The sequence below is a fragment of the Citrus sinensis genome, chromosome 9, assembly GCF_022201045.2.
Source record: "Citrus sinensis cultivar Valencia sweet orange chromosome 9, DVS_A1.0, whole genome shotgun sequence".
In the NCBI taxonomy this organism is placed as follows: Eukaryota; Viridiplantae; Streptophyta; class Magnoliopsida; order Sapindales; family Rutaceae; genus Citrus; species Citrus sinensis.
The window spans coordinates 17,360,809-17,373,295 of NC_068564.1; the positions used below are offsets into that span (position 1 = coordinate 17,360,809).

Genomic DNA, 12,487 nt, shown 5'->3' on the forward strand with positions numbered 1-12,487 from the left:
CAGCAATAATCCAACCTAAACCCATCAAACCATTCTATGCAAAATCAATCAAAATACCCAAAGTTATCAAATGCATAACATCCACAGTACAATCCTTAATAGCAACCATTATAATTTGATACTACAAATTCAATTTCAACAATTTGTAACAGCTAACCATTTTGTTACAAATTTCATACTCAATACTAACCATTTTGCTGACGCAATGAGAATGTCGGAAAAATGGTTAGCCCACTCCAAACGAACCTCATCTAATTCATCCTAAGTGTATGATTTCTTTCCATTAAACTGTTAATCGTAAGAAATAATATTGTCAAACTTTAAAAATAATGTCACATGTAGGAAATAAAAGAATGTTAACATATCTCATCATCAACTTACATTGCTGGTTAACAAACCAACATCTGCTATTATTTCCTTCATGTACCTTAACACAAAATAGCCACACTCCAATTTTGTAATATTTAGTTTCGGAGACTGTTCATCAAAAAACAAAAAAAGATGAAAATTTTTCTTACAAAACCCATCCATTTTAGTTAAGGTACGTAATCAATAGGCTACAAAAATAATTTTTTTCTTTTTTCTTTTTTTTACCTTCACAATTCTCATCTTGGTATTATAATTCCATTTTTCCTTACCATCCTCTGATGTGAAGAGTGTCATGGCACTAAAAACAAAACTATATTGTTATCTCTTAATCATATTGAAGAAACTTAAACTATCAATTGCAGGAAATAGATTAGCATACATACATTTTAAGGAGCTGTTCTAAATCAGTTTCAGGTCTGGATTGCATAGGATTCACATAAAATACTTCCTTTTTTACCACATCAAACACAACTAATACCCAATGGTAGCTACAAAAGCCAAAAGCATAACCATTAATTAAGAAACGGCTGTGAATGTAATATGAATTTAATAGCTGTAAAAGTTTTAAATAAAATTAAAACTTACGAAGGATTGTATGGCATGAAAATGAGTTGTTCGTTTTTGGCCTTTTTCAAGCGGTCGCGAATATGCTCAACTATCTTCAAGCGAAATCGTTCTACAGCCTTTGGATTTGTTGGGCAAACCAAACTAGGACACATGAATCCGAATGGTTTTGTTCATTTTCTAGTTGGTTGAATGGTAGAATCCAACATCCTTGACAGAAAATCAGTGCATCAATAAAAAAGTATACCAAATTGATATTAAATAGTGTAAAGGAAAATCATAAAACCACTTACGCCATATATACTTGAATAGCATTCACTCTTAATGCTTGCATTGACAGCATATCGTTGCAATCTTTCTTCCCAATATAAGTACAAGCCTATGTCTGGAATACATTATCATCAATTAGATATGTCAGAACACCATCATTTTCACCAGGCAGGTATTTCTCACACAACTTCCCAAATAATTGTAACATCAGATGACTGTTCTGGTGCTTGAGTATCGCACTCCTTGTGTTCCTTATAGGCTGCACTACAATTTTTTTGGCTTTATCCTTCTTCAAAAGTGCCTTTTTTGTTGGGCTATCAAGATGAATCTCGCATATACCATTAGCATAGTCAAAGTCCAATTGCTTTTTACTGCTTCCAACTCTTTTCCTCTCATCATTTGTACAATCCTTTGGAATTGAAGGATTGAGTCTTGGACTTTTCCTTGAAATGGCTGCTGTAGCGTTTCTTGGCGAGTTGCCTAAATTATCTGGCTCCTATGAATATTAATTATATGAACTAATGAGTTTATTAAACTAGATTGAATAGTAAATATACAAGGCAGTAAGTATATTAAACCAAGAAAAATACAACTAATTATTTAAATAATCTAACCTTCTGTGCATGGAGTTCATTGTCATCATCGTAATCATCATTTTTGGCTGACTTCATCAGAATGGTAGAAACTTCATCGGAACGGCAACAGTGGTGGTTTTTGGCGTCTCTTCGTTCTTCTTAGTTTCTTCCTTCTTTCTCAATGTTGATACTCTAGGTTGCTCTTCTTTCTGACTGGACATCCATTTCCTCTTCTTCTCAGCTAACTTGCCCAAATTTTCTGGCTCCTGTCAGCATTATTGGCAAAAAGTAAATTAAATTGTATTGAGTTGCAGATATACAAGGAAAAATAAACCAAGAAAAATTCAGTTAATTTTATAAATGAAGTAACCTGATGTACATTTTCCTCACTGTCATTATTAATGTCTTTATTGTGTGGGAAAATGGAACTTCCCATATCTGAATGGCGAGGTGTCCTCTTCAATTCTCTACAAATTTCTTGCAACTGAGCATCAACTGATTTTTTCCAAGCATCTAGCTCCCTTTCTCTCTCACTTCGGATGGGTCCACGAACGGTATTAAAGTAGTTAGAAGCATATATAAATTTGCCCATGCCTTGCATATGACCAGTTCGAGGAAGCTTTCCCAATGCTTGTGCAAGTAAGTCATTTCTTGCATCTGAAGTGAAAGAGTCTTTTTGGTCCTCCTTTAGCTTTTCCTAACACCACATCATAAGCAAACTAATATTATTAAATGAGCATAGTTCTAATATCATAACCATTTTTGTTCTGGTTAAACTTGATTACCAATTTCTTAATGACTTGCTCAGTCTCAAGGTCGTATCCTTTATTCTTTAGCATCCGAGCTCTCTTCTATAGCTCACTCCTATCAATTAAGTCTTCAGAAAGACCCGATTCTACACACTGTTTCGATAAAAGAAATTGGATTAGTAAACTATTAGAAAAATGTAATAGTTAAAAATACCATTTATACCAATATATACAAACTTACAATTTCTTTCATCAATCCAACATATCCTTTTCGACTAAGACGGTGATTACACTTGTTCAAAGCTCTCCGATTCTTATTGACATGACTGATTTTCTGCATAAGAAAAAACATCCTTTTAACACAATGTAAATGTAAAGTAACTATTAGCATATTACTTGTCCTAACTTTAAAATACTTACTTTAAATGATTCGGATAAACATTCGTCGACAAAATTTATCCAAACAGGCCGCTTTATTTTAGGGTAATCAATTGGTGGTGTATATAGTTTCCTTTTATCATTTGGGAACCTCCAGATATAATTTTTCGTTAGCATATACTTGAAGTTTTGAAATGTTGTTCCGATTGACTGTATTACCTGCTTCCTACTTCTAGGATGAATGATGAAACGACCCTAAATATGGAGGAAGATTGTTAAAATGTCAGTTAATAAAAATCCAAATCATTTAACTAATAAGTGAAAAATGACAAGAAAATGTTTAAGTAGAATGCAATAAGTTTTTCAAGAATTACCAGAACAGATTTCCACAAACGCTCATTTGTCTCTGGAGGAACCTTACGCCAATCGGAATAAAGAATGGAAACTGATGTACAAGCCAATACGCCAAGAAAAGAAGCCAACTCAGTCGCTTCCTCCACTGCAGGAACACCCATTTCATTGTATTGCACCACAATCATTCCCTTTCTTGTTTTAAGTCTTTTATTTTGCCTAGCACCCATATTCACACCTCTCCTAGAGTTACTACTTTCAGGAACATCAACATTAGGAGCAACCAAATTAGCACCATCTCTCTCAATACCAACTAAATCACCTCCATCCAAACCAGCACCATCAAAATCTCCTCCATCAAACTTAATTTCATCTATCTCAGCAGCATCCAACTCAGCAACACCATCCACTTCAGCCTCATCTTTTTCACCTTCTAAATCAACGTTATTGTCAAATAAGTCGCAGTAACCATCTTCTAAATTATAGTCCCGATCAGAAGCACCATCAACCACAGTATGTTTTCCATTAGCCATATTATTGCCCCTGAAATAAATAAATAAAGAATATCAGTTAAATGATTTAATCAACCTATATAACAGTTAATCGGCTGTACGAACAAAAAGTTAATCAATTTAATATCATATAAATTCGTAATTGAAAAATAACAGAAGGAAAATAGTTATAAAAAAAACTTACTGCAAGTAGCTAATCAATTTGTAACCCAAATTCCCTCATTGTTGTTACGCTCATAGATCACTCGATCGCCATTAGTGGAATATAACAAATCAGTAGTTGGTAATTCTCTGGTGAATGGAGGATATTCTACTACATTATTAAATTCATCTTCGTTTATTTGATTAGAATTACTTCTAATAGGCATATGACATACAATAGACCATTTTGTTTGAATTTGATCATTTATATAAAATACTTGTTTGGCTTGAGAAGCCAATATAAATGGATCAGATTTATATCCTAATCCGTTTAAGTCTACTAAGATGAATCCAAGCTCATCTTTCTTGACGTAACTATTTTAAACCCAATCACACTTCAACACAGGGACTGTTAACAAATGATAGTCAAGTACCCAAATCTCATCTATAACTCCATAATATGTCAGGTTATATATTTCATAATCAACTACACTAACTGCACTATTTTGAGTTACACGACTTGAGTCTTGATCTCATGTAACAAAATGGAAACCATTGATGTCGTAACCATTATGTTTAGTTATAAAAGGAAGAGGCCCTTGTGATAACCAACGTAAGGTATCCGATATGTGATCACCTTTTTCAATTAAGTCATATACCTAGCAAGAGAAAAATGATAAGCAGATTTATATTGCTAGGTAGGGGGAAAAAAGGGGTCAACAAACTTTGTAAAACTTAATGATATATATATGCTTCAACCTTATCAGCTAGGCAATCGGCAAATGTACGGTTGTGTTCCTCTTGCAACCATTTGTCATTTTGATGTGGATAACATGTTTTAAGCCAATCCATGTGGTCACTAAAGATTCAGAACATGAAAAATTAGTTTTTCAGATTAGAAAAAAAAAACATCTAGATTTGATATCAACAAATTAAGCAAATTACCTAATGTATGCTACTACTTCTTGTGTGTTATGCAAGATGTACATATATGCTTGATCTAGCAAATTTGCAGGAATTTGCACCACTTTCCCACCACACAATGGCTTATCTTTTGATAGCTTTTGCACATGTCCAGGTGGAACCCCAACTGTACTCATGTTTAATATGTATTCTGCACAAAATTATAATGCTTCTTCCGCAATATAACTCTCCGCTATACAACCCTCAGGATAGTTATGGTTTCAGACATAACTTTTAAGCGTTTTCATGTATCTCTCGAAGGGATACATCCATCGAAGATAAACTGGGCCACATAATCTAACTTCATTGACTAAATGCACAGTTAAGTACACCATATTGTCAAAGAAAGAAGGAGGAAAACATTTTTCTAACAAGCATAAAGTCACCACATGGTCTGCCTGTAATTTATCCAATGTTGTCACATCAACCACATTGGAACATAACGAATTGAAGAAAAAACATAGCCTGATCAAAGCTCCTTTCACATGCTTTGGTAAGACACACCTAATGGCAATAGGCAGATGTTGTTGCATAAGAACACGACAGTCATGTGACTTAAGGCCCTGAAGTTTAAGGTCCTTCATTGACACAAGATTTCTAATATTTGAGGAATATCCAGCAGGAACTTTTATACTTTTCAAAGCTTTGCAAAACCTTCTCTTTTCATCTCTCCTTAATGTGTAACAAACTGCAGGAATGAAGGTGCGCTTGTTCTTTTGTAAAGTTGGTGCTAGTTCATCCCTGATTTTCATGTTCACAAGATCATTCCTTGACTTAAGACCATCTTTGGTCTTTCCTAGAATGTGGAGCAGTGTTCCATAAATGCTCTCGAACACATTCTTTTCAATGTGCATAACATCTAATTGATGATGCACAAGTAAATGCTTCTAATACTCTAAATTATAGAATATAGATTTTTTTCCACCATATGCGGTCATCATTTACTAAACTTTTACGTTTTAATGACTTGTTTTCCCCCATTTATAATCAATAGAATCAACCAGCCCTAAAATAACCTCATCATTCAACGGTTTCGGAGCAAACTCTCTCTCTATTGTGTTGTCAAAGGCTTTATATTGGTCACGGAATTTGTGATCATGAGGAAGCCAACGACGGTGACCGATATATGCATTTTTTCCACTGTGTTTAAGTCTACATTCAGTAGTGTCTACGTCACAATATGGACAAGCATTATATCCTTTAACAGTGCAACCAACTAGATTTCCGTACGCTGGAAAGTCATTTATAGCCTATAATAACACAACCCATATATTAAAAAACTCCTTTCTATAAGCATCATAAGCCTCCACCCCAACTTCCCACAAAGTTTGCAAATCTTCTATCAAATGAGCCAAGCACACATCAATGTCATTGCCCGGTTCTTGAGGACTAGAAATCAGTAGGGACAACATCATGAATTTTCATTTCATACACAACTATAGAGGAAGATTGTATATTACTAGAATAACTTGCCAGCAACTATATGTACTACTAAGAGAGCTATGTGGATTTATTCCATCAGCTGCTAAGGCAAGGCGAAGATTTCTAGGATCTAATGCAAAAGTCAGCCATTTGTTATCTACTAATTTCCGGGATGGTGAGTCTGCCGGATGTCGGAGCTTACCATCATCTGCTCTCTCATTTGCATGCCAAGTCAAGTCTTTGGCAGTTTGTGAGGACTCAAACATGCACTTAAATCTAGGTATAATCAGAAAATATCATAAAAGCTTCGTAGAAACCCCTTTCCTATACTCGTTAACACTAAGACATTCAAAGAGGCCTTCATACTCATTTCTGTAGAGTATGCAATCATTTAGGCAAGCATGTATTTTCACATATTCTAAGCCTAAAACAGACATTGTCTTTTTGACCTCATACAGAGACACATGCATTTCATTACTTTCAGGTAGTAACTTGGCTAGAAGACCTAACAACTCAGTAAAACTTATGTCAGACCACCCAAATTTACCTTTTATATTGAACAAGCTAACCAAAGTGCCTAACTTAGTGAAATTTGTGCATCCCAGGTATAAAGGCTTCTGAGCCTGTTCTAGAAGTTCTTTAAATGCTTTAGGATCTACAACACAATCTTTATAAGCATCGTTAACCATATCTACTGTGTTACCATTATCGTAGTTCATAAACTCAAACGGAACATCTACTTCTACATTAGGAAGTGGTGTGTCATGGACATCTTCCCCATGCCAACTCCAGGTTGTGTAAGAAACATCAAAACCATGAAAATACAGATGTTCGCGAACAACCTTATGTGTACGAAAGGATAGATTCATACATTTAGTACACATACATCTAATGACACTACTTCCATCGGCATTACCAATAGCAAACCTCATAAAATTTTCAACCCCATCTTCATACTCTTTTTCCATTTTACTACAATGCATCCATGACTTATCCATTTTTAGTTTCAATTATATCTGATCCTGACACATTAAGGAGGTAGAATATAAATAAAAAATCAGAATATATTACCAATACTTGTATGCAAGGTACAAATTAACAATGACTTAAATACCTTTACTGCACATAAACAAATGAAGATGAAAAACATCCAAAAACAAATGAAAAACACATGGACGAATACATAAACTGAATTTTTCTTGGCACATGCTTATCTATATTTTGTTCTGATATGAATAAGACTTAAGTCCAAAAAATATCATGATCACAGGTTTGATCCAGCAAAGAACACATAGACTATTTGAGATCTATAACATTATATTATTAAAAGAAAACAATTGTTATACTAATATTCTTTGCCAATGCAAACATGGTCAAAGTCTGAAGACTTATCTAATTATCTCAAGCTATAAGATACCCGAGTTGTTTTCTATTTCAAAACTCAAAAGCAAGGCTGTTGTTTGTTTTACATGTCTAATATTGCTTTACACATGTGGTTTGGTGATGTTTAAGTTGCTAGAAAATTGATTATAGATGTGAAAGGATGATAATTATGGATTCTCCAGAAATTTTGAGAATTGTTGGACTATTATGGTAAGTTTTATTATTTCAAAATGTGACTTAACTATGCTTGATTGACTTGAAATTTTGAGCAATTAAAGCTGAATATGTATGTTTCAAGTTTGCAGATTTTGGAACTAATAGTTGATTTTTAATTAATTCATTAAAACTTCGCTGCTTCAATTGTAAGCCCCTTTGACAGAGGTGTTCTCTTAATTTTGATCTTATGAAACAATAGCTCAATGATATCGAAATTATATGAAATTTTAATATGTTATATAATCATATATCTATCTATGTTCTGGAAAGTTTTATCCCAATATATTGAGTATTTTAATTTTAATAAATCACTAAATCTCAGTTTTTTCTGTGTAAATTAAAAGGCAATTTTGATTGGTTTAGTTTAATCTCGTGAGACCCTATTGTAGAGTTGTCTAAATGGCTTCAAAATTTTGATAGGGAAACACTTGTACGTGGTTTGTTATACCAGCAGTGTAAACTGATATAGTCCCCATTCAGGTTGACCATCAGAATGTATGTCGTTGGTTTCCCACCTATATACAGTGAATCCCTAAAAATCTATTTATGTTCCAGGCAAGTCACATTCAGTGCACAAACATTTACCTAAGTTTAATCCAGAATTGCACCCACACTATTAACACAATTTCCAAAAACAAACAAAATGCCATCAAAATAAATATAAACTATTATTAAACAAATATAAATGAAACAGTTAATAATTTAAACCTAACAACAAAGCATTTGGTATAAAATACTGAAGAAACAAACAAACCTATTACAAAGAGCAATCACATAAGCATATGGGGTATATACAGTAATAGGAAAAATGTTACCTGCCTCGTAAAGCGTGATAAAACTAGATTGATAAACAGAGAATTAAGTGAAGAAACCAAAGTACATCTGATAGAAACATATAAAACATAGTCAAGTCTTTACATATAAAGCAAAGAGAATCAGAACAATGTGTTTAACCAAAGATTTACGCTACGAGACAGAAAATACCGTTAATAAAAAATATTAGAAGAACATGCAGCTTCAATTTTACCCACATATAAAACATAGTCAAGTCTTTACATATAAGGCAAAGAGAATCAAAACAATGTGTTTAACCAAAGATTTACGCTATGAGACGGATAATACTGTTAATAAAAAATATTAGAAGAACATGTAGCTTCAATTTTACCCACATATAAACATGGTCAAGTCTTTACATATAAGGCAAAAAGAATCAAAACAATGTTTTTAACCAAAGATTTAGGCTACGAGACAGATAATACCGTTAATAAAAAATATTAGAAGAACATGCAGCTTCAATTTTACCCACATGGATCTATCTATCCTCCGATATCCAAGACAGTAATACCAAAGATTCCTCAAATGAGAGTTAGGGTTACCTTAAGAACTAGCTTAATTTTGTTTGCTTGGCTAGTGCTCTCTATGTTGTGAAGGCAATGACGTACGGTTTCAAAACGAAGAGACAATGGTTTAATTAGGAAAAATTGAAACGAAGTGAAAGAAATTGACGGTATTATGAGACAAAGCGAAACTAAAGAGGTTGATGGCTTAAAAGGGGGGAGGCTGAATTTTGTATGACAGCAATGATAGTGTGTGAATGGTAGAAGAGCAGGAAGAATCAAGGGTTTCAGAAAAGGGTTTGTGAACAACGACACGAAGGAGGAAAAGAAAGAGCACTTAGGGTTAGGGATTTGGATTTCTCACCAGTATAACGTGAATGTTTAACACTTAGTAAAAAAAAAGAAAGTTTAGTACTTCAAACGGTAGCGTTTTGGTGGCTATTTTTGTTTTATTTTTAAAACACATCTTTTGTTTTTAAATAAAATAATACATTAAATTTGGGTCAAATGTGGTCAAAATCATTTTTCTATCATACGTTTTTGATAGAATAAATTTCTATCACAATTCTATCATACTTTCATGATGACAAATAATCATATCATAAAACCATCATAATTTATTTTTGGAAAATATTTCTATCACAAGCCCATCATAAATCTATGATAGATTCAAAATTCTATCATAATACTGTCGTAATTTTATGATATACCTATAATCTGTCATCTATTGCATGTTTTCTTATAGTGACCATTAAGTGAGTTTAATCACTCAATAACTCTTTTCCCATTGAATACATCGTTTATTTTGACTTGTGAATTTCCTTATTGCACTTTGTTTATTGCATTTTTAATTTACATATTTTACTAATCATATTAATTATTTTATTTTATTTTAGCCTGAAGTTGCACTATTAAGATTATTGTAGCAAATCTTATAACATCAATCTCCGTGGAGACGATCTGAATAATTATCAATATATTACTTGTTGTGTACACTTACACATTGACACATTTAGCAATAAGCGAACCCAAAAAGTTTTTGGCGCCGTTGCCAAGGAGTGAATGCTTATTGTGATTTGTGAAGTTAATTTTAGTTGGTGCAAATTTTAGTTTTCTTTTAATTTATTTACTGTGTTGACATAAGTGCTCTAGTGAAACTTGTATGCGTAAGTACAAACTTGTTGAATTCAACTTTGATTTAGAAATTGAAAAAACTACAAGGAAATTAAGAAAAGAGCATAGAAATTTAAAAGCTACTGCAGACAATGATGATTTGCAAGATATTAGAAATTTGAACCCTCGAGGAGAAATAGAACCAGTTAATGCACAAAGAGATCAAAAAGGTCAGAATGGGCAGAATATTCATGGGCAACTAGAGAACAACAATATTATCTTTAGGGAAGATGATGGAGAAGAGCCATTAAGGATTATGCAGTGTTGACCCCTCAAGGCACAAATCCTGGAATAGTTATACTTGAAGTCCAAGTTATTAATTTTGAGCTCAAACCAGTGATGTTTCAGATGCTTCAAACAATGGAGTAATTCAATGGACTGCCATAAGAAGATCCTCACCTTCACCTTAAGTGTTTAATGGAAGTAAGTGATGGTTTTAAGATAGCTGGAGCATTACAAAAAGCATTAAGACTCAAACTCTTCCCATTTTCAATGGACTGCCATTGAGCAAAAGCATAGTTGAACTCTCTACCACCTTACTCCATTACTACATGGAATGATCTGACTAATAAATTTTTAAGTATTGAGAAATGAGATCACATCTTTTCATAAACTTGAAGATGAAAGCTTGTCTGATGCATGGGAAAGATTCAAGGAGTTACTTAGAAGATGTCCTCATCATGATATTCTTAGTTGTATACAGTTGGAAACTTTTTACAATATCTTAACCCAAGCACTAGATTCAGCAAATGGGACCTTGTTATCTAAATCTTGCAATGAGACTTATGAAATTTTGAAAAAGATAACTAACAACAACTATCAGTAGTCATTGACCAGACAAGCTATAGTAGGAGTCCATAATGCAAATGCTTTGACAACATTATTGAAATACAAGTGTGCAACACAAGAGGGGGGTGAATTGGGATTCTAAAAATTATTTGATTCTAAAACAAATTATCATGCAAATCTAAAATAAATTTAATGGAATAACAATTAAATTAATTACAATATAAAAAGATAAGGGAAGAGAGATTCAAGCACGAAGATTTTTACTTGGTTCGGCCAATCTCGCCTATGTCCACCCCTCCAAGCTTTCCGGGCTTGAGGATTTCACTAAGCAAGCCTCCAAGGCCTCGAATGCTTACACTTGACTTCCAAGGTGTCAATGAACCTTTACAACAAGAGATTATCCACAATCTCTTAACCCAAGTGTATCCCAGTACTTACAATCACTCAAAGTAAAAGATTAAAAATTATTTTTCTCTTCACACAATATTTAAGATTACAAATCAATGCCCAATGTGTGAATAGATGAAGCAAGATGTGTTTTAAAGCTCTATGAAGATTGTATTCTCGAATATAAGCTCAATGGTCATGTTGTGATCAATCTTGTTTGAATTTGAATGAGTTTATTTATAGTTGGAGCTGAAAACTAGCCATTATTGACTTTCTGCTCACTGTCGGATCGCCGTTAACTAGATGTCGGATCGCTGTTATTTAGATGTCGGATCGCCGTTTAGGTCCAAAGGCTAATCTTCAGTTCTGTTCAATGTCGGCGAGCCGTTATCAACATGTCGGATCGCCGTTTTCTTCAGAAACTGCTACAATGAACTATTTTGCACCCCAAAACCAACACTTTATAAAACTTGTCAAATAGATCCATTTTATAGACTTGAAACAATATTTATGAAACAAAGTTCTCATAGCTTTTTCAATTAAAACCATTTACAAGAGAATAACCAAAATCATTTTCATTTATAAAGTGAGAATAATGATTTAAAAGTATATGAAAATTATTTGAGCTTTTAAAAGATTAATCAATCTTAATCAAGTTTGTTATCATCAAAATCAATAATAAAGAAATATTTATGTTAACAATCTTCCCCTTTTTGATGATGACAAACTATTCAAGAAAATACTTGTGCAATTTTGCTCCCCCTAAATATGTGCCCATCAATTTTTAATCTCATAAAAAAAATTTTTAAACAAAATAGATTGAATTGATAAATTATCTCCCCCTTCATCATGAAAAAGAAATGAGCGCGAAAAGATTAAAAAGCGAAGTTTAGAGATTTACCATGTTG

General features: G+C 33.2%; 1 non-coding gene across 1 annotated transcript; it reads right to left on the reverse strand.

Moving 5' to 3' along the window:
- Positions 1-10,983: 10,983 nt before the first annotated feature.
- On the reverse strand, positions 10,984-11,090 carry LOC127900200 (small nucleolar RNA R71). The gene has a single exon (XR_008052210.1). It is a non-coding gene; the product is annotated as a small nucleolar RNA R71 (small nucleolar RNA).
- Positions 11,091-12,487: the final 1,397 nt, after the last annotated feature.